Genomic DNA, 26,701 nt, shown 5'->3' on the forward strand with positions numbered 1-26,701 from the left:
TTTAATGGGACCTCTGGTTAACAGGGTCCTGTCAGATTGCAGCCCTGTCATTTTCAAAACAAAAGTTTGAAGCCAGGGTCTGAAGTAACTGTGGGCTTGGAATTTGACACAAAACACATCAATCCACAGCGAGGGTCTGACAGACAGAGGACTCCCCAAGGAGGGAATTAAAACCTTAAAATGAGAAACTCTCTCCAAAGACGCATTCTAATATCAGAGTAATGTGAGATGTGCATCGGCCAGGGCGATAAAATGAGACAATTGCAGAAATAAGATGCAGGCTAGCCATTTTAATTCAATTCACTGAGTATCTGGGAGAGGGGGGATCTATCTCTGCCTTTCCCTCTCTGTCCCCTTTCTTGAACCCTCTTCAGTTTTCTTTTGTTGAGTTTTCAAACAAATAAAGATTGGACAGAGGGAGAGAAAAAGTGAGAGATAGAGTGACCCACAGTCAGAAACTGAATTGTGCAAGTCCTGGAATTATTAGGATCTTGAGGTGTGAAAGTTACATGGAGAGGCTGTTGTGCTTGTGGAGAGGGTGTTGCTAGTGTTGGGGGCCTGGGTGTTCTTGCTTGGGGCAAAGAAGAGGAAATAACCTGAGGTCCCACACCCTGCCTATGGGATCTTGCTGTGGCCTCTCGGCCTGTGGGTCACCCCTTATACATCACAGCAGCCTGTGTACAGGGCCTGGGCTCTCTTTGCTAATGGCCTGACAGTGGTTGGGGTATATCATCCCCTTTCTCCAGCACAGACCACCCCCCAACCTTCCTTCCTCAAGAATGTCATATTGACGTGGCTAATGTCTACAGGACAGGGAGATAGGAACACACTTTAAATGGGAGGGAGGGAGGATAGGACATTTCAATCAGAATGGAGGGGGATTGACAAAGAGGGGGAGGGAGAGAGAGTGAAAAGGAACTGGTGAGGGCGTGTGCGGAGAGAGGAGACAGATCAATCCTTGGGGTGGAGTCGGGGGGGGAAAGATTAGCATGTACAGGATTAAATCAGTGAGAGAGAGAGCGCGAGAGACACAACAGAGAGCGAGAGTGAGAGAAAGAGACAACAGAGAGAGAGAGCGCGAGAAAAAAGAAAGGAGGAAGTGTTTGGAATTTAGGTTTCATACTGCTCTGTTATCCTGGAGACAAAATCAAACCCTTAATCATGTGTGTCATTGACGCTGATCTGTCTGTCATCACTGTGCTGCTTGTGGGATCTTGCTGTGTGTGTTTATTAATATTTCTAGCCTCTGGTCAACTGCTGTATGGTGATCTCTTTGTATTCAAAGTTGCTGTGATGTTATGCAATGCAATAATTAAACTGAACCAGTATCACTGGTCAAGTGTGAGATTATCGAAGGCAGAGAGCAGTGGAATCTTGTATGCTTTTGGTGCTACACTGAATTTTATTTGAAATCAATTTGCATTTCTTTTTCTGTTTCCTCCCCCCACTGCCGCCAAACTCTGAAAGTGGGGATTGGATCCGGGAGCTGAAACTTGGGACGGTGCAGGGACAGAGAATCAAATCCATTCTGCTGTGAGGAATCATCAGACAAGAGCCAGAACCAGAGAGAGAGAGAGAGAGAATAATCAGAAACTGTCCTGTCTCCATATCTTTCATTTACACACTCACAGAGAAAAGAGTTGTGGCATTCAGTCTGTTTCTCTGGGATTTTTACCACAAGGGGCGCGTTCTGGGCTGGGAGAGGATAAAGGGGCAAACAGATAGCAAGGGAGCTGTTGCACAGTCTGATCCCCCAGATGTGACTGACTCCTCACCCACTATAGTTCGCATCACGACCTCAATGTACCCAATTCTGTCTGTTCCACAACTTTCCTTCAAATCCCATCCTTCCCATCTCTGCCCTGTTCACATTTCCCTGTAGATTCCCTTCCTACAACTCTCTGGATCCTCTCTCTTTCTTAGAACTGTTGGAATTGTTCACTCTCCCCAACCTTTCTCGGTCAGTCCTGGGGATCTTGCTGTTCCTGCCAGAGCCTACTTTACCTGCCTAATAGCATCACCCCTGCGTTCCCCCCACCCGCTTCACTAGCTGTCTGTTGTATCTATGGCTGCCCTTTCTCATTCGCTCCCTTGACGTTTTCTTTGTCTCTGCCAGTGAGTTCTCTCTCTCTCTCTCTTCCTATGTCCTCCTGTGTCACTCCCCTTGCCCACCCGAGTGTTTTATTTTCTCTCTCGCTGTCCTGTTCTCTTCTCTCTGGGTTTTGCACTCTCTTGTTTGTACTTTGATTGTGTCCCTGAGAGTCTGTGTCCCTCTTTCATTGCCTGGGATCCTTCTGTCCTTTGTTGTCTTTTTCTGGGTGTTTTTCCTCTCTCTCTGTCTCTCTCCTCCCCCCCCCCGCCGTGGTTTCACACATTGCCTTTCCCTCTGTCTCTTTAAGCAGTTTTCTCTCTTCCTACCTCTGTCTCTGTCTGTCCCTCACCTTTTCTTTGCCTCCTTCCTATATCTATACCCGCCTCCCTTTCTGTCCTGCTGTTCCTGTACCTGAGGTAGGGTGCTGGATATGCTGTTAACACATTGGGATCTTGCTGTTTCCTGTGTCTCCCATCGTCCAAACAGTGGGGAGCAGGGGGGGTGAGGGAGATAAAGCCCCTTTCTGAGTTGAGGGTGGGGAGCAGTGCAGGAGGCAGTCTGGGATCTTGCTGTGCATGAAGACAGTCACAGAGCCAGTCAGTGCACTACTAAGGCCCCACCCACTTCAGCTCAGGGGCTAGGGCTCTGGGGGGGGGGGGGGGGGGGGGGGGAGGGGGGAGGATATTGTACACAATGGAGACACAGAGGGGACTTTAACATCCAGTGTGGGGGTGCAGGGAGGAATGGCAGCAGGACAGCTTGGGGGAGGGGCAATCAGACCAGGACAAAGGGGGGGGGAATGTTTGGAGGAAAGTGGAAGAGGTGGGTGGGTACAAATAGTCTAGGGGGTGGGTAAAAATGCAGGGGCAGGAAAATAGGGCTGAAGTCGGGGGGGTGGGCAAGTTCAAAAATGTTGTTAGTGACACTTATTTTTGTGAAGAATCAAATTTATATTCCATTCTCCTTCAGCATTTATGTCCAAATTTTTCATATTAATTGCACAACTTGGGTTAAATCTCCTTTATCTGGTTTCCTTGACGAGATTTTGTTCTGGCACAAAGTAATAACAATTACCTCAACACCTGGCATTTGTTATCTGTTTTCATGGATTATGTTAAGTACAGATACCAGTCGATGAAATCCTTCCTCTGCGATATTACATTCCTCTAAATTTAATTCATTTATTTTATCACAGAGTCCAATGACATGGGACAACACTGCACAGTCAATAGGAGTCAATTTCAGTCGAAGAAATTGAAGTGTTTCTTAGGTCTCACTATGCTTCTGCTCTGACCCTCGAACAGGTAGTGGAACATGTTCAGGATTTTCCTTTTACAAATTTCACTCCCTTCACATCCAATCTGTTCTTTAATCTTCTCCTTCACCCAGTTAATCACTTGATGGATTGTCTGCTTATCAAGTAGACCAAGGAACTCCTCCAAGGGCTCAGCTGCCTGTCAGGAGGTGAGACCATCAATAAAACAGAGAAGTATCTCAAATCGCCCATCATTCTTCCTGTGGGCTTCACTGAGGAGCTTCTTAATGCCTAGAGACTGGAATCAGGAATTGTGTGCGTCCAACTACAAATTCTTGGATGGTGAGATGTGGGAATGTGTAAACCACACCCTGGACAGAATCATCTCCAAAAAATTCCATCAGGAGCGCTGATAAGAACTGCGAAGCATGCAGGTTGTATTGGATCAAATCTCCATTTCTAAACACAATCTTCTTCTCAGACACACCAGTGAAAGCCATCTCATCAAGCTTCAGGAACATATCACAGGGGTCTCTGATCTCCAGCCATGGTTTTTCAAAATGTTGTAAATATAGTAGGAATATAGTTGGGTGATGGTCTTGGGAACTTGCTGCTGTTTCCTGTCTCTTTGTGTGAAGAAGGGACCCAGTGAGAGACCGAGGATCCAACACTATGAAGGGTTGTAGCACATGATATGCAGGATCTTGTTCGCCTCCACGTGTTTGAAAACAGCTGTTGCCACCATCTGATCCTCAAAAAACCTGATGAAATGTTCCTTCTGCTCATTCTGAACAAATCCCAGGATTTCAGTCTAGACCCTGATCTCAGCCTTTTCCAATAAATGCAATGCAATGGGACAGCTGACCACTAGCACTGAATATCCAGGGAGCAGCTTGTGCTGGATTAAACTGTACACAATGTCAGATACATTACACCAGCATTCAGGATCAGTGCACATGAACTTCGCTGTTAGAAAGTCAATACTGTCCTTGAATTCATCCAAACCATCAAATATGCACAGCAAACCCTCTGGGTTCTTCCAGAGTTCTCCCAGAACACTCCCAAAATAAGGATACTGATCCAATACCAGATTCCTCAGGTTTATCTGAAGTTGAAAATGTTCAAATCCTGGAATTTAAAACTGAATACAAATTGGAACTCTGGGTATATTCTCCCAGTGGCCCAATCATAAACCATTTTTGTACCACTGTTGATTTTCCAATTCCCGGGACTCCGCTCACTACTGCTGAGCTTCCAGTGTTAGATTTCCGGGGAGAAAAATTGCTACAGAACAGTTGATCAGCTTGGATCTTTTCCACTTCTCTCCATTGTTCATGGTCTCGGCCTCTTGTTAGCAGTTCATTTTCTACAAGTTTCCGATCTCGAACAGCGGAAATAACTGTGAGCACGTGTATTGATCAAGCAGATGGAAAAATCTTCACCTTCTCCTTTTTTAGAACTGCTCACTTGCAGTGTTTCAGTTTGGAAACAGAGCGTTTCCTTAAGTTTCTGTTGAATTTCTTCAAATTATAGCAGAGTTAATGATTTAATAAAATCATTAAGATTTCATTCACATTTTCAATACAGGTGCATGTCGAAATTTTCTTAAATCTTTGAAATTGAACAATGACTGAACAATATTTCTTTGACTGAATACTTATTGAAAATGGGTTACTTTGTTTCAAAGTCAGTTAATGAAGTAGCAGATGCTAATCTTTAACATATCACTGGATTTATTAATATACTGCAAGATTACAAATGTCTGCTTCCTTCCAAACACTCAGTATCCCCTGAAAGTCTCATGGTACATCTTCAGATTTCTTTCTAAGGGTGGGTTCATCCCACACTGCTACAGGCTCCAGCAATGGATAGAAGAAGGGCTCATGCCTGAAATGTTGATTCTCCTGCTCCTTGGATGCTGTGCTTTTCCAGCAACACATTTTCAGCTCTGATCTCCAGCATCTGCAGTCATCACTTTCTCCCAGCAATGGATAGGACAACAAGACAGGTCCCAAACAGACCGCATTAGGAATGTGGATCTAAATTCCGACCAGAAGAAATTAAAGATTAATGATTAACCTGCTTAGCCACGCTATGAATGCAGTTCATTTGGTCCTCATGATCTGGCGTGGAACTTATTGCTCAGAGACACGGCACACAAAAGTTCCTCTACTCTTAAGCAATAAAATAGACAATTCATCAAATGATCAATGCCTTAAAGAGACACTGTAGGAAAAATAAATCTTGAAAAGAAATTTAACAAGATTAATTTGAAATGTTGTTTTGAGGGATGATGTGGTCTAACGCTTACAGAAGGCCTTAAGTGTTTTGGAGACCATTTCCCAATCTGTCTCCAGCATCACCGGGTATAGATGGAAGCAGGAAACAGGAGTAAGACCCTCTCAACTGCCCACTGCCTGGAGCTATGAATGGGTACCATGGCCAGGCTTAAGAGCAATCTAACAAGGAGATCCTTTGAACTGCCTGCCTTGCACAGTGACCAAATGTCAGTAGTATGGGTCTAAAGTGAAAGCAAAACTTGAGAAGTGGTCCCCTAAGATACTGAAGCACTGGCAACATATACATGTGCAACTCTGGCCTAAGATATTAACGTTTCCCATTATAAATTCTTTTCATAGGATGCTGCTGTTGAACATTCTAATTTTCTAAAGACGCATTGACTTATTTGAGCATTCCAAATGTCAGTTAAGAATCAACCAAACTGGTTCTGCAGGTTTGGAATGCCATATATACCAAAATAAGTGAGAATCAAATTTCCTTTCATAAAGGATGGGTGACCAATGGATTTTTTAAAATGACAATTAATGATTGGTAATGATTGTGAAACAAACACTTTTAATTTCAGATTTATTCATGGAACTTGAGTATCAGAATCTGATTCCTGAAGAAGGGTTTATGCCTAAAATGTTGATTATCCTGCTCCTCGGATGCTGCCTGGCCTGTGTGTCTTTCCAGCACCACACTCTGGACTTTGATCTCCAGCATCTGCAATCCTCACTTTTGACAAGTCAGGAGTGCGATGGAATACTTCCCACTTGCCTGGTTGGGTGCAGCTGCAACAACACAAGCAGCTTGACACCATCCAGGGCAAAGCAGCTCCTACTTGATTGGCACAAGTATCTACTCCATGCTGCCACCAGCCCTGCTCCCCCGCCAATGACGCTCACTAGCAGTAGTGTACTTTACTAACAACATGCACTGCAGAAATTCACCAAAGACCCTCAGACAGCACTTTCCAAACCCAGGGCTACTTTGTTCTAGAAGGACAAGGACAGCAAAGATGTGGGAACACCATCCCCTGCAAGTTCCCCTCCAAGCCACTCACCATCTTGCGTTGGAAATATTTTGCCATTCCTACTGTGCTGCTCAGTCAGAATCCTGGAAATCCCTCCCTAAAGGCATTGTGGGTCAACCCACAGCACATGGACTACAGCGGTTCAAGAAGGCAGCTCACCCCCATCTTCTCAAGGTGCAAATAGGGATGGGCAATAAATACTGGATGCAGCCAGCAACGCCCACATCCCACAAATGAATTTTAGAAAGTTCAAAATTATGGACAACTTTAACAGGGTAAAGAAAGATATCCTGTTTTCACCAGTTGGCATGCCATTAACTGTGGGTCACAATTTGAAGACTGTCAGCAAGAGAGCTAGGAGTGAGATGAGGAGAAACTTCTTTATTCAGAGGATTGTAAGGATTTGGAATGTCCTACCTGGGAGAGGGTGGAGGTGAATTCCATTGGAGGTTGCAAAACAGAGTTGGTAATCATCGCATTTCGAGAATTGAGTGAGTGTTGTGTTGTGTTTGGATCTGCTAATACAAATGGGACCAAGTAGGCAGATTTCCATCTGTGCTGTTTTGTTCCATTTTATAACAAATGTTTGAAGTTTTCTGTGAAACATATTGTCAAGCATCTTGTGATAACTTGTCTATGTCGTCTGCTTGATGCTGTACATAGTTTTGTTTCAGAAAGCTGTATCAGTGTTGTTAAACATGACATGCCAGCAGCAAATCCGTTCCACACACACATGGTCATTCCCAGTATCATATTGTCTATTTGGAATTGGAGGTTTGATCTGTTTCCTGACAACAAACTCATTTTGAGTGCGAGCAGCAGCGGAGGTAGGACGAACTCAGAAGACTGCAGATAAGATGAGGCAGTTTTTATTAAAATTAATTACTGGTAGCGGACAGCAGTGTTTTTCTCTTTCACAGAAGGAGCAAGAGCAGAAGAAGTGATGGGGACCAGAGGGGAGGCTGGGAAGGAAAGCAGTGAGTATAAATACTCACCCTTCCACACCAACGGCCATTTTGAGTATGAGCAGCAGCGGAGGAAGTGACGAAGACCAGAGGGGCAGCTGGGAAGGAAAGCAGTGACCATATATATCAGCAAGGCGGCTAAACCCGAGGCTCTACTACTATAGTGTCTCCCACCCGCCCTCCTCCTCTAACCTAGTTAATAAGCAGGAAGAGCGGGAGCGACGACCGGGGACTGCCGGTAATATATCTGGGTGGTGGCTGAACCAGAGACACTACACGTGTTGTGTCTCCCACCCCCGCCGGGACATCTCCGACCGGTTTGAAAGCATATTGGAGCAGGTAATATGGAGCGGGTAATCATCGTGAATGATTGTGATGCCTACCACATCATAGAGACGTGGTTGCAGGGGGTTCAGGACGCAGTTAAACATCCAAGGATTTCAACTTATTGAAAAGACAGGGAGGTGGGCAGAGGGGGCGGGGTTGCCTTTTAGTTAAGAACGAAATTAAATCTATGGCACTGAATGACATAGGGGCAGATAATGTGGAGTCTGTGTGGGTGGAATTGAGTAACCACAACAGGAAAAAAAAAATGGGAGTTATGTACAGATTTTCTGACAGTGGTCAGGACCAGGGGCGCAACATGTACCGGGAAATAGAGATGGCATGTCAGAAAGGCAAGGTCACGGTGATCATAGGAGACTTCAATATGCAGGTGGAGAGGGTAAATAATGTTGCCAGTGGATCCAAAGAAGGGAATTCATGGAATGCTTACAGGATGGCTTTTGGAACAGCTTGCCATGGATCCCACAAGGGAGCAGGCTATTCTGGACCTAGTGCTATGTAATGAACCAGACTTTATAAAAGACCTTAAAGTAAGGGAACACTTAGGAAGCAGCGATCATAATATGATAGAGTTCAGTCTGCAGTTTGAAAGAGAGAAGGAAAAAAATCGGATGCAATGGTGTTACAGTTAATAAGGGTAATTATGAGGACATGAGAGAGGAACGGACGAAAATCGACTGGAAGCAGAGCCTAGCGGGGAAGACAGTAGAGCAAAAATGGCAGGATTTGTGGATATAATTGAGGACACAGTATAGAGGTTCATCCCCAAGAAAAGAATTATCATCCAGGGAGGGATTAGACAGCCATGGCTGACAAAGGAAGTCAGGAAATGTATCAAAGAAAAAGGGAGATCCTATAAAGTGGCCAAGAGCAGTGGGAAATCAGAAGATTGGAAAGGCTACAAAAACAAACAGAGGATAACAAAGAGAGAAATAAGGAGAGGATCAAATATGAAGGTAGGCCAGCCAGTAATATTAGAAATGATAGTAAAATTTCTTTCAATACATAAGAAACAAACGACAGGCAAAAGCAGACATTGGGCCACTTCAAACTGATGCTGGAAGGCTAGTGATGGGAGATAAGGAAATAGCTGGAGAACTTAATAAGTACTTTGCATCAGTCTTAACAGTGGAAGACATGAGTAATATCCCAACAATTAAAGGGAGTCAGGGGGCTGAGTTGAGTATGGTCGCCATTACAAAAGACAAAGTGCTAGAAAAGCTAAAAGGTCTTAAAATTGATAACTCTCCTGGCCCCGATGGGCTACATCCGAGAGTTCTGATGGAGGTGGCTGAGGAAAAGCAGAGGCGTTGGTTGAGATCTTTCAAAAGTCACTGGAGTCAGGGAAAGTCCTGGATGATTGGAAGATCGCTGTTGTAACCCCCTTGTTCAAAGGATCAAGACAAAAAAAAAGAAAAATTATAGGCCAATTAGCCTAACCTCAGTTGTTGGTAAAATTCTAGAATCTATCATTAAGGATGAGGTTTTTAATTTCTTGGAAGATCAGGGTTGGATTAGAACAAGTCAACATGGATTTAGTAATGGGAGGTCGTGTCTTACAATCCTGTTAGAATTCTTTGAGGAGGTGACAAGTTGGTTAGACCAGGGAAATGCAGTGGATGTGGTCTATCTAGACTTCCAAAAGGCCTTTGATAAGGTGCTACACGGGAGGCTGCAGAGTAAGGTGAGAGCCCATGGTGTTCGAGGTGAGCTACTGGCATGGATTGAGGATTGGCGGTCTGACAGAGGGCAGAGAGTTGGGAGAAAAGGTTCTTTTTCAGAATGGCAGCCGGTGACAAGCAGTGTCCCGCAGGGTTCAGTGTTGGGGCCATAGCTGTTCACGTTCTATATTAATGATCTGGATGAAGGTACTGGGGGCATTCTAGCAAAGTCTGCCAATGATACGAAGTTAGGTGGACAGGCAGGTAGTACTGAGGAAGTGGGAAGACTGCAGAAGGATCTAGACAGTTTGGGAGAGTGGTCCAGGAAATGGCTGATGAAGTTCAATGTGAGCAAATGCGAGGTCTTACACTTTGGAAAAAAGAATACAAGCATGGACTACTTTCTAAACGGTGAGAACATTTATAAAGCCAAAGTACAAAGGGATCTGGAAGTGCTAGTTGAGGATTCTCTAAAGGTAAACATGCAGGTTGAGTCTGTGATTAAGAAAGCGAACGCATTTGTTGTCATTAATCTCAAGAGGGTTGGAATACAAAAGCAGCGATTTATAAAGACTTTATAAAGCTCTGGTTAGACCCCAGTTTTGGGCCCCACACCTCAGGAAGGACATACTGGCACTGGAGCATGTCCAGCAGAAATTCACACGGACGATCCCTGGAATGGTAGGTCTAACAGAAGAGGAATGGCTGAGGATTCTGGGATTGTATTCATTGGAGTTTAGAAGGTTAAGGAGAGATCTAATGGAAACTTACAAGATAATACATGACTTGGAAAGTGTAGACGCTAGGAAGTTGTTTCCGTTAGGTGAGGAGACTAGGACCCGTGGGCACAGCCTTAGAATTAGAGGGGGTCAATTCAGAACAGAAATGCAGAGACATTTCTTCAGCCAGAGTGAAGTGGGCCTGTGGAATTCATTGCCACGGAGTGCAGTGGAGGCCGGGACGCTAAATATCTTCAAGGCAGAAATTGATAAATTCTTAATGTCACAAGGAATTAAGGGCTATGGGGAGAATGCGGGTAAGTGGAATTGAAATGCCCATCAGCCATGATTAAATGGCCGAGTGGACTCGATGGGCCGAATAGCCTTACTTCCACTCCTACGTCTTATGGTCTTATAGAGACTAAAAGAATTGTTATTTACTTAGTTGATCCTCTCTCCATTCTGTCAAAGATATTCTTCTCATCAACCTGTTCAGAGAGGAGATTAAATTATCTACAGTGTGGAAACAGGCCCTTTGGCCCAACAAGTCCACACCGACCCTCCGAAGAGTAACCCACCCAGATCCATTTCCCTCTGACTAATGCACCTAACACTTACGGGCAATTTAGCATAGCCAATTCACCTGGCCTGCACATCTTTGGACTGTGGGAGGAAACCGGAGCACCCGGAGGAAACCCACACAGACACGGGGAGAATGTGCAAACTCCACACAGACAGTTGCCTAGTGCTGTGAGGCAGCAGTGCTAACCACTGAGCCACTATGCCATCCCTATTATGACACACCTTTGGAAGAGGTTAGATTTGAATCCAGGCTTCCTGGCTCAGAGGCAGGGACATTATCACTATGTCTCAAGGACCCTTATACTTTCATTTGCATTTGCTTTTGTAACTACAAACTGAAACTGCATGTTAAACAGAATCCTGAAATAGACCTCTCAATTCCTTTGTGCTTCAGATTTCTGCAGCCTTTTACCATTTAGAAAATAGTCTGCACCTTTATTCTTATCAAAGTACATAACTTCACACGTTCCCACACTGTATTCTGATATTTCTTTGCCCACTCTCCAAGCCTGTCCAAGTCCTTCTGCAGCCTTCCTGACTCCTCAACAATACTCACTCCGTTACCTACCTTTCTGTCATCTGCAAATTTAACAACAATGCCCTCAGTTCGTTCACCCAGATCATTGATGTATAACATGAATAGTTCTGGTCCCAACACTTTGTTCCTGTTCTTCATGTGATGCCCTGGAATCATAAATTAGCTTTGATACCTTCAACTATTTTTCATCTGCTGATAAGAGATCACACATTTTTATGATTTTGACTTTCTAATTGGGAGAGGAAGGCTCCTGAAGCATTCTTCAATTTTATCACTATTCCAATATCTCACGTTTAACTGACTTGCATGAGGTTTTATTTGATATGACAACAGAGAGGGTAAAGTTGTTACTGTGATATACCTAGACTTCCAAAAGGCACTTTGTAAAGAGCAACAAACCTAACTTGTGAATGACATTAGAACTCATGGGATAAAAGGGGTGCGATCAAAATGGGCATGAAAGTAGTGGAGTAACAAAAGTGGCAAAGTGTTATTTCTCAGATTAAAGCAAAGTTTGTTGTGGAGGTCCACGGACCAATATTAGGACAGCAGCTCACCCTGATAGATTCCTGATAAAGGACATATGCCCGAAATGTTGATTCTCCTGCTCCTGGGATGCTGCCTGACCTGCTGTGCTTTTCCAGCAGAACATTTTAATGAAGATGCAATCCTTCAGAATATTTGAAATTTATAAGGAGTGCGCAGAGCTTCAAAAGAGCTTACACAGATCGGTGGAGTAGACAGTCAAATAACATATAAACTGTACATTTTAATACAGATAGATGTGAAGTGATTCATTTTAAAATTTATACGTAGGATGTAGACAAACGCTGGGTCAAGCATTTATTGCCCATCCTTAGCTGTCCTTCAAAAGGGTGGAGGTGAGCTGCCTTCTTGAACCACTGCAGTCCATGTGGCCTGACCCACAATGCCTTAATGAGGGAATACCAGGATTTTGATCCAACAGTGAAGGAACAGGGACATATTTCCAAGTTAGGACGGTGAGTGGCTTGAAGGGGAACATACAGGGGTCAGTATTCCCATGTATCTACTGGGTAAAAACAATGTCTGCGGATGCTGGAAACCAGATTCTGGATTAGTGGAGCTGGAAAAGCACAGTAGTTCAGGCATCATCCGAGGAGCAGTAAAATCGACTTTTTGCACAAAAGCCCTTCATTAGGAATACAGGCAGAGTGCCTCAAGGCCGGAGAGATACATGAGAGGAGGGTGGGGGTGGGGAGAAAGTAGCATAGAGTACAATCGGTGAGTGGGGGAGGGGATGAAGGTGATAGGTCAGGCGGGAGGGTGGAGTGGATAGGTGGAAAAGAAGATAGGCAGGTAGGACAAGTCATGGGGACAGTGCTGAGCTGGAAGTTTGGAACTGGGGTGATGTGGGGGAAGGGGAAATGAGGAAACTGATGAAGTCCACATTTATGCCCTGGGGTTAAAGTGTTCCCAGGCGGAAGGGGAGGCGTTCTTCCTCCAGGCTTCGGGTGGTGAGGGAGCGGCAGTGAAGGAGGTCCAGGACCTCCATGTCCTTGGCAGAGCTGGAGGGGGAGTTGAAATATTGGGCCACAGGGCGGTATGGTTGATTGATGCGGGTGTCCCAGAGATGTTCCCTAAAGTGCTCTGCTAGGAGGCATCCAGTCTTTTCAATGTAGAGGAGACCGCACAGGGAGCGACGGATACAATAAATGATAAACTCGTGGATGTGCAGGTAAAACTTTGATGGATGTGGAAGGCTCCTTTAGTCCCTTGGATGGAGGTGAGGGTGCAAGTTTTGCAATTCCTGTGGTGGCAGGGGAAGGTGCCAGGACAGGAGGGTGGGTTGTAGGGTGGGGCGTGGACCTGACCTGGTTTGGTGATTTGGTTTATGCTAAGGTTGGTAGGGTGGAAGGTGAGCACCATGGATTACATTAAACATGGTCAGGATTTTATTCCAATACTGCAATGGGATTTAATTTTGCAATATTGAATTAGCTGTCGATTTTACTCCAGATCAGATTTCCCATTTCATTAATTTGTGGACAAAGTCAAAAATCACATAACACCAGGTTATAGTCCAACAAGTTTATTTGGAAATAAATTTTTTTGGAGCGCTGCTCCTTCGACAGCTATGAATGTTTTTCTTGTACTTCCGAAATACACCTGGTGTTGCATGATTCTTAACTTGGTCTACCCAAGTCCAACATCAGTACCTCCACATCACTAATTTGTGTGAAAGTGTGAATACTCATTTAACTTTCCAAACATAGACTGGGATTGTCATAGTGTTAAGGACTTGGATGGAAAGGAATTTGTTGAGTGTGCACAAGAAAATTTTCTGATTCAGTATGTGGATGTACCTACTAGAGAAGGTGTTAAATTGACCAGTTCTTGGGAACTAAGGCAGGGCAGGTGACTGAGGTGTCAGTGTGGAGCACTCTGGAGCCAGCGGCTGTAATTCCCTTTGTTTTGAAATAGTGACGGAAAAGAATAGACCAGATCTAAAAGTTGAGTTCTAAACTGGAGGAAGACCGATTTTGACAGTATTAGGCAAGAACTTTCAAAAGTTGCTTGGGGATGTTCACAGTCAAAGGAATGGCTGGAAAGTATTCAAAAATGACATAACCAGAGACAGTATATTGCTGTTTGGGTAAAAGGAAAGGCTGGTAAGTGTAGAGAATTCGGGATGACTAAAGAAACTTAGGTTTTCTTATTCTTGAGCAAAACCGATGTCAGGTAAAGCTGGCAGAATCAGCTGACTCCCTTGAAGCGTATAACAGCAGTAGGAGTATACTTTCGAGGGAAATCAGGAAGGCAAAAAAGTGACATGAGATAGCTTTGACAAATAAAGGTGAAAGAGAATCCAAAAGGGATTCTATAAACACATTAAGGACAAAGGATAACAAGGGAGAAAATAGTGCCTGCCAAAAACCAGTAAGACAGCCTAAGAGTGGAACTGCAGGAGATGGGCGAGATACTAAACAAGCATTTTGCATCAGTGTTTACGGTGGAGAAGAATATGGAAGAATGTCCATATTTCAGAGGAACAGGTGCTGGATGTATTAAAAAGCATAAAGGTGGATATATCCCCAGGACTAATCAGGTGTACCCTAGAACTCTGTGGGAAGCTGGGAAAGTGATTAGTGCCCCTTGCTGAGATATTTGTATCAATGTCCACAGGGGAGGTGGCAGTAGACTGGAGGTTGGCTAACGTGGTGTCACTATTTAAGAAAAGTGGCAAGGAAAAGCCAGGGAACTATCGACCGTTGAGCCTTATATCAGTGGTGGGCAAGTTGTTGGAGGGAATCCTGAGGGACAGGATTTACATGTATTTAGACTGATTAGGGATAGTCAACATGCTTTGTACATGGGAAATCATGTCTCACTAACTTGATAGTTTTTTGAAGTAAAAAAAGAGGATTGACAAGGGCAGAGCAGTGGACATAATCTTTATGGATGTCAGTAAGGCATTCAACAAGGTTCCTCACAGTAGACTGGTTAGCAAGACTGGATCACACAGAATACAAGGCACTAGCTACTTGGATGCAGAACTGACTTGAAGGTAGAAGACAGAGGGTGGTGGTGGAGGGTTGCTTTTCAGCCAGGAGGCCTTTGACCAGTGGTGTGCCACAAGGATCAGTTTGGGTCCACAACTTTTCGTCATTTATATAAATGATTTGGATGTGAACGCAGGAGTTAGTAAGGTTAGTAAGTTTGCAGATGACACTAAAACTGGAGATATTGTGGACAACAAAAGGTGACCTCAGAGGACAATGGGAACTTGATCAAATGGGCCATTGGGCCAATGGGCAAAGAAGTGGCAGATGAAGTTTAATTTAGATAAATGAGAGATGCTGCATTTTGAAAAAGAAAATCAAAGCAGGACTTATACACTTAATGGTAACATCCTGGGGAGTATTGCTGAACAAAGAGACCCTGGAATTCAGGTGCACAATTACTTGAAAGTAGAGTTGCAGTAGATAGGACAGTGAAGGAGGCGTTTGGTATGCTTGCCTTTATTGGTCAGAGCATTCAGTATAGGAGTTGGGAGGTATTGGTAGCTGTACAGAACATTGGTTAGGCCACTTTTGGAATATTGCGTGCAATGCTGGTCTCCCTCCTATCGGAAGGATGTTGTGAAACTTGAAAAGGTTCAGAAAAGATTTACAAGGATGTTGCCAGGGTTGGAGGGTTTGAGCTACAGACAGAGGCTGAATAGTCTGGCACTGTTTTCCCTGGAGTGTCAGAGGCTGTGGGATAATCTTAATGCGGTTTATGAAATCATGAGGGGCATGGATAAAATAAAGAGACAAGGACTTTTCGCTGGGGTGGGGGAGTGCAAAACTAGAGGGCACAGGTTTAAGGTGGAAGGGAAAAGATTTAAAAGGGACCTAAGATGCAACGTTTTCATGCAGAGGTGTTGCGTGTATGTAATGAGATGCCAAAGCAGGTGGTGGAGGTTGGTACAATTACTACATTTAAAATGCATCTGGATGGATACATGAATAGGAAAGGTTTAGAGGGGTGTGGGCCAAATGCTGGCAAATGGGACAAGATTAATTTAAGATATCTGGTCAGCACTGATGAGTTGGACTGAAAGATCTGCACAGTTCTGTACATCTCTATCACTATTTGCCTGTACTGCATGCAAAACAAAAAACTTTTCACTGTACCTAGGTACATGTGACAACAATAAATCAAATCAAAAAGAGCTGTAGGGGAAATGATACACTTTATAGCTTTGATTAATGGAAATTCTGCTTCCACCAGCATTGGTCAGCAAAACTATTTGCTGTCTATACTGAAGGTAGCCTTTTTGACTTTGACTGCTGAATGCCTGAGAAATAGCAGTCATTCCACAAAGAATATAAAGAAAACATAGAAGAATGTAAACAAGGAGTTAGGTTGAAAGGGACCATAAAATGCTTTTGGCCAACAGGATTAAGGAAAATCCCAAGGAGCAAGAGGGTAGCCCCACTCAAAAGACAAAGGAGGGAATTTATGAGTGGAGCCAGAGGAAGTACATCAGCATTCTCAAAGGAGGAGGACATGGTGGGTGGGGAGTCTCACGATAGATACATTGATATTCTAGAACATGCCAGAATAAAATAAAAGGAGGTGGTGTTGGATGCTTGAAAAGCAAGACCCCAGGACCTGTTGTGATGTATCCCAGAATGCTGAGGGAAGTGAGGGAGGAAATTATCAGGACTTTGTTATGAAATATTTGTGTCCTCTTTAGTCACAGAAGATGTCCCAGAGGACTGGAGAATAACCCATGTTTGATTCCTTGTTTACAGTCAACAGGAATAATCAAGAAATTACTGGCTAGTGAGCCTTACATTCAGGAGGTAGAAAAAATAATTGGAGAAGACTATTAGGGACAGGATTTACTCCAGTTTGGAAAAATTTGGACTTAATAATGACAGGCAGCATGACTTTGTACATGAGGTTGTTTCTCAAACTTGATTGAGTTTTGTTAACAAGTGACAAAGATAATTGAGTGCACGGTGGTAGATTTTGTCTACATGGACTTTAGCATGGCAGCTGACACAAAAAGTGAAGACAAATGAGATCCAAGGTGAGCTGGATACAGAAATGGCTTGGTCATAGAAGAAAGAGAGTAGCAGTGGAAGGGTATTTTCTGACTGGAAATCTGTGACCAGTAGTATTCTACATAGATCAGTGCTGGGATCCTGTTGTTTACCAGGATGTTGCCTGCTTGTGAGTTACAGAATCACAGAGTTGTATAGATTGGACACACAACCTTTGGACCAACTCGTCCATGCCGACCAGATATCCTAAATTAATCTAGTCACAGTTGCCAGCACTTGGCTCATACCCCTCTCTAAACCCTTCCTATTCATGTAGCCATCCAGTTGCCTTTTAAATGTTGTAATTGTACCAGCATCTATCGCTTCCTCTGGCAGCTCAATCTACACACACTCGACCCTGTGTGAAACGTTGCCCCTTAGGTCCCTTTTAAAATATTTCTTCACTTATCCATAACTAATGCCCTCTAGTTTTGGACTTCCCTGCCCCACAGAAAAGACCTTACCTATTTAGCCTATCCATGCCCCTCATGATTTTATAAGGTCACCCGTCAGCCTCTGATACCTCAAATCCTCCAACCCTGGCAACATCCTTGTCAATCTTTTCTGAACCGTTTCAAATTTCACAACATCCTTCGGATAGGAGGGAGACCAGAATTGCACGCAATATTCCAAAAGTGGCCTAACCAATGTAATGAGGAGAGATTGGGCAAATATGGTTTGTTTGCACTTTAACATCAAGGGAGGAGGAGCAACCTGACAGAAGTTTCCAAAATTATGAGGGGCATGGATAAAACAGATAATCAAAATATTTTTTCCCAGTACAGAAATCTCAATTACTATGGAACATAGGTTTAAGATAAGAGGGTAAAGTTGAGAGAAGATGTAAGAGGCCAGTTTCTTACACAGAGGGTAGTAAGTGCCTGGAATGTGCTAACAGAATGGTGAAATTCGATTCAACAGCGAAGTTTAAGAGCCAGATTGACAGATACATTAATAGATGAGGAATAAAGAGATACAGACCATGTGGAGGCAAAACATTTTTTTAGTTTAGAAAGACATCTTGGTGGGCAGGAGAGCCTGTTCTTGCGCTGTACTGTTCTTTATTCTTTGTCTGGTAGTGTATGTGGAGAGAGAAACATAATTAATGTTTCAAGTAAAGTACAACTCTTGTTCAGAACTATAGTAATCAGCAAGAGAAATGCTTGCTATTTTTAACTGCAGCCATAAGATTTCATCAGATCCGGAATCAATGTTGAGGATTCCCAGGACATCTCCCTCCCAACTGTATAACACAGTGTCACCACCTCTAGTGGAACAGGACGTATCAGAGGATGGTGATGACGGTATTTGGGACTAGGTTTGATTCTGTGAATGTGACCATGTCAGGCTGTTGCTCGAGTAGCTTGTGAAACATCTCTCCCAATGTTGGCACTAACTACAGTAGCTGGTCCTTGAATAAGCTCCACATTTCAATTGTGCCCATCCCCTGCAGTTTCCTTCCCCATCCTATGCATCCTAAATCTTGCCCAACTGCATTGTAGCTGCCTTTCCCCCCACTATAACTCTTGCCCTGCGGTATATGCTTAGCCCTTTCCATCCCTAAAGTAAAAATAACCGAATTGTGATTACTATCACCAAAGTGCTCACCTACCTCCAAATCTAACACCTGGCAGGGTTCATTACCTAGTACCTAGCCTCACCCCTTGTTAAAGTACAGATATGAGACAGCCCAGGGAATCCCTCGTGTACTCAATCTACAAGCCTCTCTTGGTTTGTGCAGGAGATCGTACTTTTGGTAGCCTGGAATAAAAAACCTCTTCCAGACAGTTTAGTTTAATTTTAGTCATCCCCTTTATTTTCCAATCGTATCACTTTTACAACGTAGCACTGATACCTATAGGCTAAACTAACTAGGTTATGAAAACCCAGGAGAATGGGACATCAGCTCTTCAACAGCCCTGGCATTTACTCTGCTGAACTATCACAAACAGGCTATCTTTATATAAAAGGTTTACAAAAGCTGTACTGTCACAAACAGGCTTTCTTATACAAAAAGTTTACAAAAGCTCTGCATGTTCTGAACTCAATAGATAACATTGAAGGACAATAAATCATAGAAGTTAAATGATACCGAGTTTCGTTTCAAGGTCAAAATCAAATACTGTTATAAATTTCACAAGGGAACAGCTGTGAATGTCATCACTCAGTTTCCTGTTTACAGAGGAACCTCGATTATCTTAACGAGATGGGCAGACAAGATTTCGTTCGGATAATTGATTATTCGGTTAATTGATTCAATGCCTTTCCTCTGGGGCTTGGAGTTTTCTAATTCGTCTACTCCCCGTTCATGAGAGTAGGCAGCAGCAAACCTCACACGAGCCACTGCACCCCCGTCCCTCCCCATCTGTTCATCAACCCTGACAGCTCCGACCCCATTCAAACTTCTCCAAAACAGCACCCTGTCTGCCCCCCCCAACCACATCCACCTACACCCCCTTCTGCCCCCTAACCCTGTCCAAGACTGATCCATCAGCTGCCCCCCCTTGTCCAACACCGTCCTCCATCCACCCCCAACCCTGTCCGCCCCTGCCCACCAACTGCCCCGTCTACGTCACAAACACATCTGCCTCCGGCCCTCCGTCCACTACCAATCCCGTCCACCGCCGCCCTTTATCCACCCTCTCCAACTCAATCCAACGCTGACCCCTTCCGCCCCAATCCTGTCTGTCCTCGCCCAAGATCACCCCCTGTCCACCCCCAACCCCGCCCAATACCACCCCCATCCGGCTCTCAACCCCTGTCCAACATTGCCCCTCTCGTCTGTTCCCCCAAACTGTGTCCAACACCACCCTTTGGGGTGAGACACACACACACACACATTTTTGTAAGGTTCCACCTCTGCCCTAGACAGGACAATGTTGGAGAGATTATTTGGGGGAAGGGGGTTTTAGGGCACACCCTTGTATAGAACTCCAGGGAAAGTGTGGGGAGAGAGGGCAGGCAGTCAGTCATTTGGAGACGGTGCCTGGGCTCCCATCGATGTCCAGGACTGTTCTTGGCAGCATTTCAGTAAGCTGGGTTCATTTTTAATCATTGTAACCAAAAGACATGAATAGTTTTGGAAACATGTCTTTGATGTAATGTTTCTATCGGGACCTCGAGCTCTTCTTCGGATAATTCAATAGTCGGATAATTGAGGTTCCTCTATATACAGATTCACTGATATTAAGGCAAATGTCCTTACTTGCCTTACCCACCCCCCTCCCTGCCTGTCTATTTTCCAGTGTACAGCAAATGTGCTTTATCATTCAACATTACGTTTTACTCTAAATGTTTAAGGACGCGTTTTAAGGCTAAAGACTTTCTCATTCCCTCCTTTTGTTATTTCACGACAACTACATAGCTTATACAAGTATAATTAGACCATTTAGTAGAGAGTTGTATTCTCAATAAGTCAAGCACCTTCTCTGGCAAGTCATCATCCAGAGGAGCAGAGTCTGAAAGATATTGGATTTCAGCATGGACGTTCAGACATGGAGGTACAAGGGTAGACAAGGGTCGGCTAACCAGATTCTTCTTTGGCTCAGGTGAAAAGCAATGTACGGTCCATTTCATGCATACACGGATAACAACGTATATTCCTAGGATGAGACCAAGGACTATCAGTACGTACCACATGATCCATCCGCACAGCGACTATAGCCAGCAAGTAACACTCCATCCGCATGAATTGGATGATAGTGGGGCAGGTATCTTCCCTGCATCTTGACCCATTTTGTTGATAATGTCTGTGTCGTCCGAAATGTCCTTTGAGAAATCATCGATGTAGGTGCAACATTGCAGGCTAATGACTGAACAAATGCCTCCTTCTTTAGCAAGGAGAAAATCTAGCACGGGCCGAATCTGAAGCATCATCATCTGGCTCTCCTGTAACTCTTTGTTCACCAAGCATGGCGGGTTGAGTTGGCAAGTTTTTCCGATATCATACGCAAGGTCACTTATCTGATCTCGGGCCACCTCAACACCCCAGCCAGGAGTAAGATCTCCCAACAACCTGGACCACTAGGTTTGTTGATGGTAGAAGTTGCGTAAGTCCTGTTTGGTTTCTCCAATAATTTTTGTTCCATACCAATTCACATGTTGGTGGGCATTCCATTCATCATCTACTTCATGGTGGAGGGTAAAAAGTGATAAGGCTTATACCAGGGCGCAACATCCATACCAGTCATTGGGTAAATATGGGTAGGCTTTGTTTTTGCATCACCAAAGAAGACTAAAAGGAGTTTCAAGGGTGCACTTCTGTGAGTGAATGACGAGTCCACTCAGAGCAAGAGGTGAACATGTCAACAGTGGGTGCTAGTAAACGTTCGGTTGTCCAAGTGTATTGACGGATAGGAAGCAGGAGTACGACCAGTGTCTTTGATAATATTTTTGCACAGTTTTTGCTTTACTTGCCCTATGTCGTGGGTACCAGAAGGTTTTTCAATGCACCATTCTAACAGCACAAGAACATTAATGTTGACTTCTTCAGGTTTATTAGCGCACTTCACAGTGACATGCTTCTTCTATCGAATAGGTTTTTCATACAAATGAGGGATTGCATAAGTGGGCGAGTCCTATTTATACACTGTCCATCAGAATGGTGGAACACTGAGCCAACAACACATGGATTGGGGTTTAGCTTGAATAAAGAAACCATTAGTAACAGAAGGAGGCTTGGGCGTGTATAGCATTTTTGGACTTCCTTCATCTTTCTAGCTCGTCTTGTTAATGACAATAGTGACTGAACACAGGAAACGCAGAAAGGTATTTCTGTCGTGGCAGTAGGTCAGATGGGGAGAGGATTCTATCAAGAATGTATAGGTGGTCAGTGTCGTGGCAATAGGTGCCTTAGGACTTGGTGATAGAGCATGGAAACAGACCCTTCGGTACAATTCGTCCATGCTAACCAGATATCCTAACCTAATCTAGTCCCATTTGGCAGCACCTGGCCCATAACCTTCTAAACCCTTCCTATTCATATACCCATCCAGATGCCTTTTATATACTATAATTGTATCAGCCTCCATTGCTTCCTCTGGCAGCTCATTTCCATACATGCAAAGCCCTCCGCATGAAAAAGTTGCACCTTAGGTCCCTTTTAAATCTTTCCCCTCTCACCCTGAAACTATGCCCCTCTATTTCTGGACTCCCCAGCCCAACCAAGCCCACAGCTCAGGCCCTTGTCATGACAGTCTGTTTGAGGCACAGCCAACCCCATTTTCACCTGTAGCCCCATTGATAAAGTACAGATTTGGAGACTGCCCAGAGAATCCCTTGTAAACTCAACCTGTAAGCCTCTCTTGGTTCGTGATCGACGATGCCCTCCACCGCATCTCCTCCACTTCCCGCTCCTCCGCCCTTGAGCCCCGCTCCTCCAACCGCCACCAAGACAGAACCCCACTGGTTCTCACCTACCACCCCACCAACCTGCGCATACAACGTATTATCCGCCGCCATTTCCGCCACCTCCAAACGGACCCCACCACCAAGGATATATTTCCCTCCCCTCCCCTATCAGCGTTCCGCAAGGACCACTCCCTTCGTGACTCCCTTGTCAGATCCACACCCCCCACCAACCCAACCTCCACCCCCGGCACCTTCCCCTGCAACCGCAGGAAATGTAAAACTTGCGCCCACACCTCCACACTCACTTCCCTCCAAGGCCCCAAGGGATCCTTCCATATCCGCCACAAGTTCACCTGTACCTCCACACACATCATCTATTGCATCCGCTGCACCCGATGTGGCCTCCTCTATATTGGTGAGACAGGCCGCTTACTTGCGGAACGCTTCAGAGAACACCTCTGGGCCGCCCGAACCAACCAACCCAATCACCCCGTGGCTCAACACTTTAACTCCCCCTCCCACTCCACCGAGGACATGCAGGTCCTTGGACTCCTCCACCGGCAGAACACAACTACACGACGGCTGGAGGAGGAGCGCCTCATCTTCCGCCTGGGAACCCTCCAACCACAAGGTATGAATTCAGATTTCTCCAGCTTCCTCATTTCCCCTCCCCCCACCTTGTCTCAGTCGGTTCCCTCAACTCAGCACCGCCCTCCTAACCTGCAATCCTCTTCCTGACCTCTCCGCCCCCACCCCACTCCGGCCTATCACCCTCACCTTGACCTCCTTCCACCTATCCCACCTCCATCGCCCCTCCCCCTAGTCCCTCCTCCCTACCTTTTATCTCAGCCGGCTTGGCTCTCTCTCTCTTATTCCTGATGAAGGGCTTATGCTCGAAACGTCGAATTCTCTATTCCTGAGATGCTGCCTAACCTGCTGTGCTTTGACCAGCAACACATTTGCAGCTGTGATCTCCAGCATCTGCAGACCTCATTTTTTATCTCTTGGTTCGTTCCAGAGATCGTACTTTTGGTAGTCTAGAATTTTAAAAACTCTTACAGACAGTTTAGTTTAATTTTAGTCATTTTTGTGGAACACGTGTGGGAATGTTGCTTCTGCAGAAGTCAAGAGACTCAGCTATCAGGGTGTGCAGGCTACGCAATAGCTCACAAACAGATGTAATAAACAGATTAGACTAGAGGAGCTTCAGTTGCACAAATGGCTACAAGCAGCTGCAATTGTCATGCACAGTGAGCTTAAGATAAAGATAATTAAATAAGACATGATACAAACATGGGGCGGGGGGGGGGCGATAAGATTAGAGTAATGGGAGAAGTAAACAGAGGTGGAGTTGAGTTGATGCAAAGCAGAGTGAAGCTGGCACTTGTGACAAGCTATGGGAATCAGGTAGATTACCAATAGCGAGAAGGGAGAGTACTGAGAGGCTAAAAAAAACTGTATTAAAAAAAAAGCCAAGAATGTTCAGCAGGTGTGCCTTCCTGTTGGACACCCACTCTTGCAAGAACGTAGGAATAAAGACTGCTTCAGAATGTGACTCAGAAAAAAATATTTATCAGTGAGCTATGTTTCTCAGTCATTCCCTTTATTTACTAACAGCATCACTATTACAACACAATGGTGATACCTAAAAGCCAAGCTAACTGGATTCTAATAACCCAGGAGAGTAGGATATTGCTCTTCCTTCAAGAGCCTGTGCAAGCTACTCTGCTGAACTATCACAAACAGGCTTCTTTTATACAAAATGTTTCACAGAAGCTGTACTGTCAGAAACAGGCTTTCTTTTTCCAGAAGTTTACAAAACGCTCTGCATGTTCTGAACTAGACAGATGACAGTGAAGGGCAATAATTCAGGAGAAAAGTTAATTGATACCGAGTTTCGTTTCGAGGTCAGAATCACTTATAAATTTCACAAAGGAGCAGCCGTGAATGTGAACACTGTGTCCTGTTTATACAGATTCACCGATGTTAAAGGCAAATGTTCTTAACTGCCTTACCCTCCCTGCCTGTCTATTTTCCGGTGTGAAGCAAATGTGTTCTTTAATTCAATATTATATTTTAGTCTAAAATGCTTAAGGACAGTTTTTAAGACTATAGACTTTCTCACCATGTTCAGCTTTTTTTTTCTCTCGCTGCCTCACCATTGCCAATCCCTTTTGGCTGCCTGACTGTTCTCCTCCATCTGGGGCTCCATCACCACCGACTGCAGCAGGAGTGATGGTGTGGAGTTTGACAAAGTTAAAAATCACACCACACCAGGTTATCGTCCAACAGGTTTAATTCGGAAACACAAGCTTGCAGAGCAACACTTGTACTGTCCTTCCAAATGAACCTGTTGGGTTACACGCTGCAGGAGACAGCCCTTACCCACTACCTGCCTCTTAAAGACCACCTTTTTTTTTCCGAGCAACGAACAGTTCTGATAAAGGGTGACCAAATCCGAAACGATACCTCCAAACCTGCCGAGTTCCTCCAGCGGTTCCCGCTTCCGTCCACATTCATCTCCAGGAGGAACCGCGCATCCTAATTGCCAGAATCACCAGATTGACGGAAACGTTGACCAATCGGAGCTGGGTGGAGAGCACAGGCCCGCCTTAATGGCTCTCGCGGATGCCAGAAGCGCGACGGTTTAACAGACATCGCGCGAGGTGGCTCGGAGCTTGGCACTGCGCATGCGGGCCAATTTAAACTCAACGGCGGAAAAGCCTGGGGAGAGACGCATCGGAGCTTGGCACTGCGCATGCGGAGCATTTTAAACTCACAACCGCGGAAACCCGGGAAATGGTGGCTCATCATCTCTCGCCGAGTGATCGTTCATTCTTCGTCCTTTTTCTTCCAGTGACGGTGAGAAAGCACCTTTGACGTTAATCGGCAAACTGTTAATGTACAGCTATACCGAGGAGGTTCTCATATCAGATTGTGCGTGTCCGGGCAGCGATCGGAAACAGGCCCTTTGGCCTATCTCGTCTTTGCTAGCCAGGTTTCCTCAACTGAACTAGTCCCGTTGGGCCCATATCCCCCTCTGAACCCTCAATGTTCATGTGCCTGTCCAAAAGACGATGGCACTTCAGAGTTGACAGGCCTCCAGGGCAGGATGAGATTCATCCAAGGGTTCTGACTGAAGTAAGAGGGGTTTGGTATGTTTCCTTGATTATATATCTCTGCGATTCTAAGGTTTGTACTGCGTCTGACCAGAAGCTATGGAGTCCTGTGAGGTAGTGAATGCTGAACACCGCTTCATGATTGTTCAACATGTAGTTAGTAGTGCTCAGGTCAATGAGACATTTCATTGTTCTACTTCTGTATTGTTGTCACTGTAACCAATGCAAGGTGGCATATCCCGTTCCTAAATGTGATCACGATGGTGTTGATGTGAAGGAAAAACTGACTAAAACTGATATTGTAACAAGACCAAGGCTATGATAAATAGCCAGCTGCAGCATTTTAAAAGATCATGCAGTTGAAAAATACATTCTGTTTAGAAATCAAAAACTGAGCACACAGATCTGTCTATTGCTCACTCAGGAAATGTCAGTCTTTTTCAGGCAGTGATGGGATAAATTATGAGCATAGGGAAATGATAGTGACATTGAACAACTAATGTTCTGTCTTTATAGAAGAAGATGTAAGATACCAGGAAAAGGTCAATGGACGAATAAGAATGGGAACACTGAATTCATTAAAGTTAGCAGAAAGTGAGTTGCAGAGAAAATTTTAAGTAACTTTCTTTGTTCTTTCCTGCGATGTGGTTGTTCAGTCAGCATTTGTTGCCCTTGAACTAAGTGTTTTGCTTGGCCATTCCAGAGGGCAGTTAGAGTCATTTAGAGTGTCTGGATTTTCATGTAAACTAGATTAGATGGTAGATTTCCTTCCCTAAAGAACATTAGTGAACCAGATGGATTTTAATGACATTGAAATCAAATTTCACGATGGTGGGATTTGAGCCCATGTCCCTAGAACGTTACCTAGGTATCCTAGAATATTCATACAGTCTGAAATGTTCTTGAGACCTGAGCCTATATTGTAGGATTCTAAATGATACCAATGCAGAAATGTAGGCTATGAGTTTCTGAAATTTTCTTGAGTCTGGATCAGTGTCAGCAGACTTGGAAAAGTATAGTCTGATTAGAACACGTTCCCATGATTTAACAAAAGGGAAAATGTGTTTGATAAACTGCACAAAAAAAACATTGTGTGACTAATAGGGGAGATAAAGGAACTTGTTTGTTATACACTTGAACTTTCAAAAGAAATTCTATAAGGAGCCACACGAACAGTGAAAACA

General features: G+C 44.5%; 1 long non-coding RNA gene across 1 annotated transcript; it reads right to left on the bottom strand.

The window, feature by feature from the left end:
• Positions 1 to 3,241: 3,241 nt before the first annotated feature.
• Positions 3,242 to 24,962, bottom strand: LOC132834549 (uncharacterized). Its single transcript, XR_009647204.1, has 3 exons — positions 24,868 to 24,962; positions 18,031 to 18,121; positions 3,242 to 5,386 (listed from the first exon to the last, which is right to left on the bottom strand). It is a non-coding gene; the product is annotated as an uncharacterized LOC132834549 (long non-coding RNA).
• Positions 24,963 to 26,701: the final 1,739 nt, after the last annotated feature.

This window comes from Hemiscyllium ocellatum, chromosome 40, assembly GCF_020745735.1.
Source record: "Hemiscyllium ocellatum isolate sHemOce1 chromosome 40, sHemOce1.pat.X.cur, whole genome shotgun sequence".
Lineage (NCBI taxonomy): Eukaryota > Metazoa > Chordata > Chondrichthyes > Orectolobiformes > Hemiscylliidae > Hemiscyllium > Hemiscyllium ocellatum.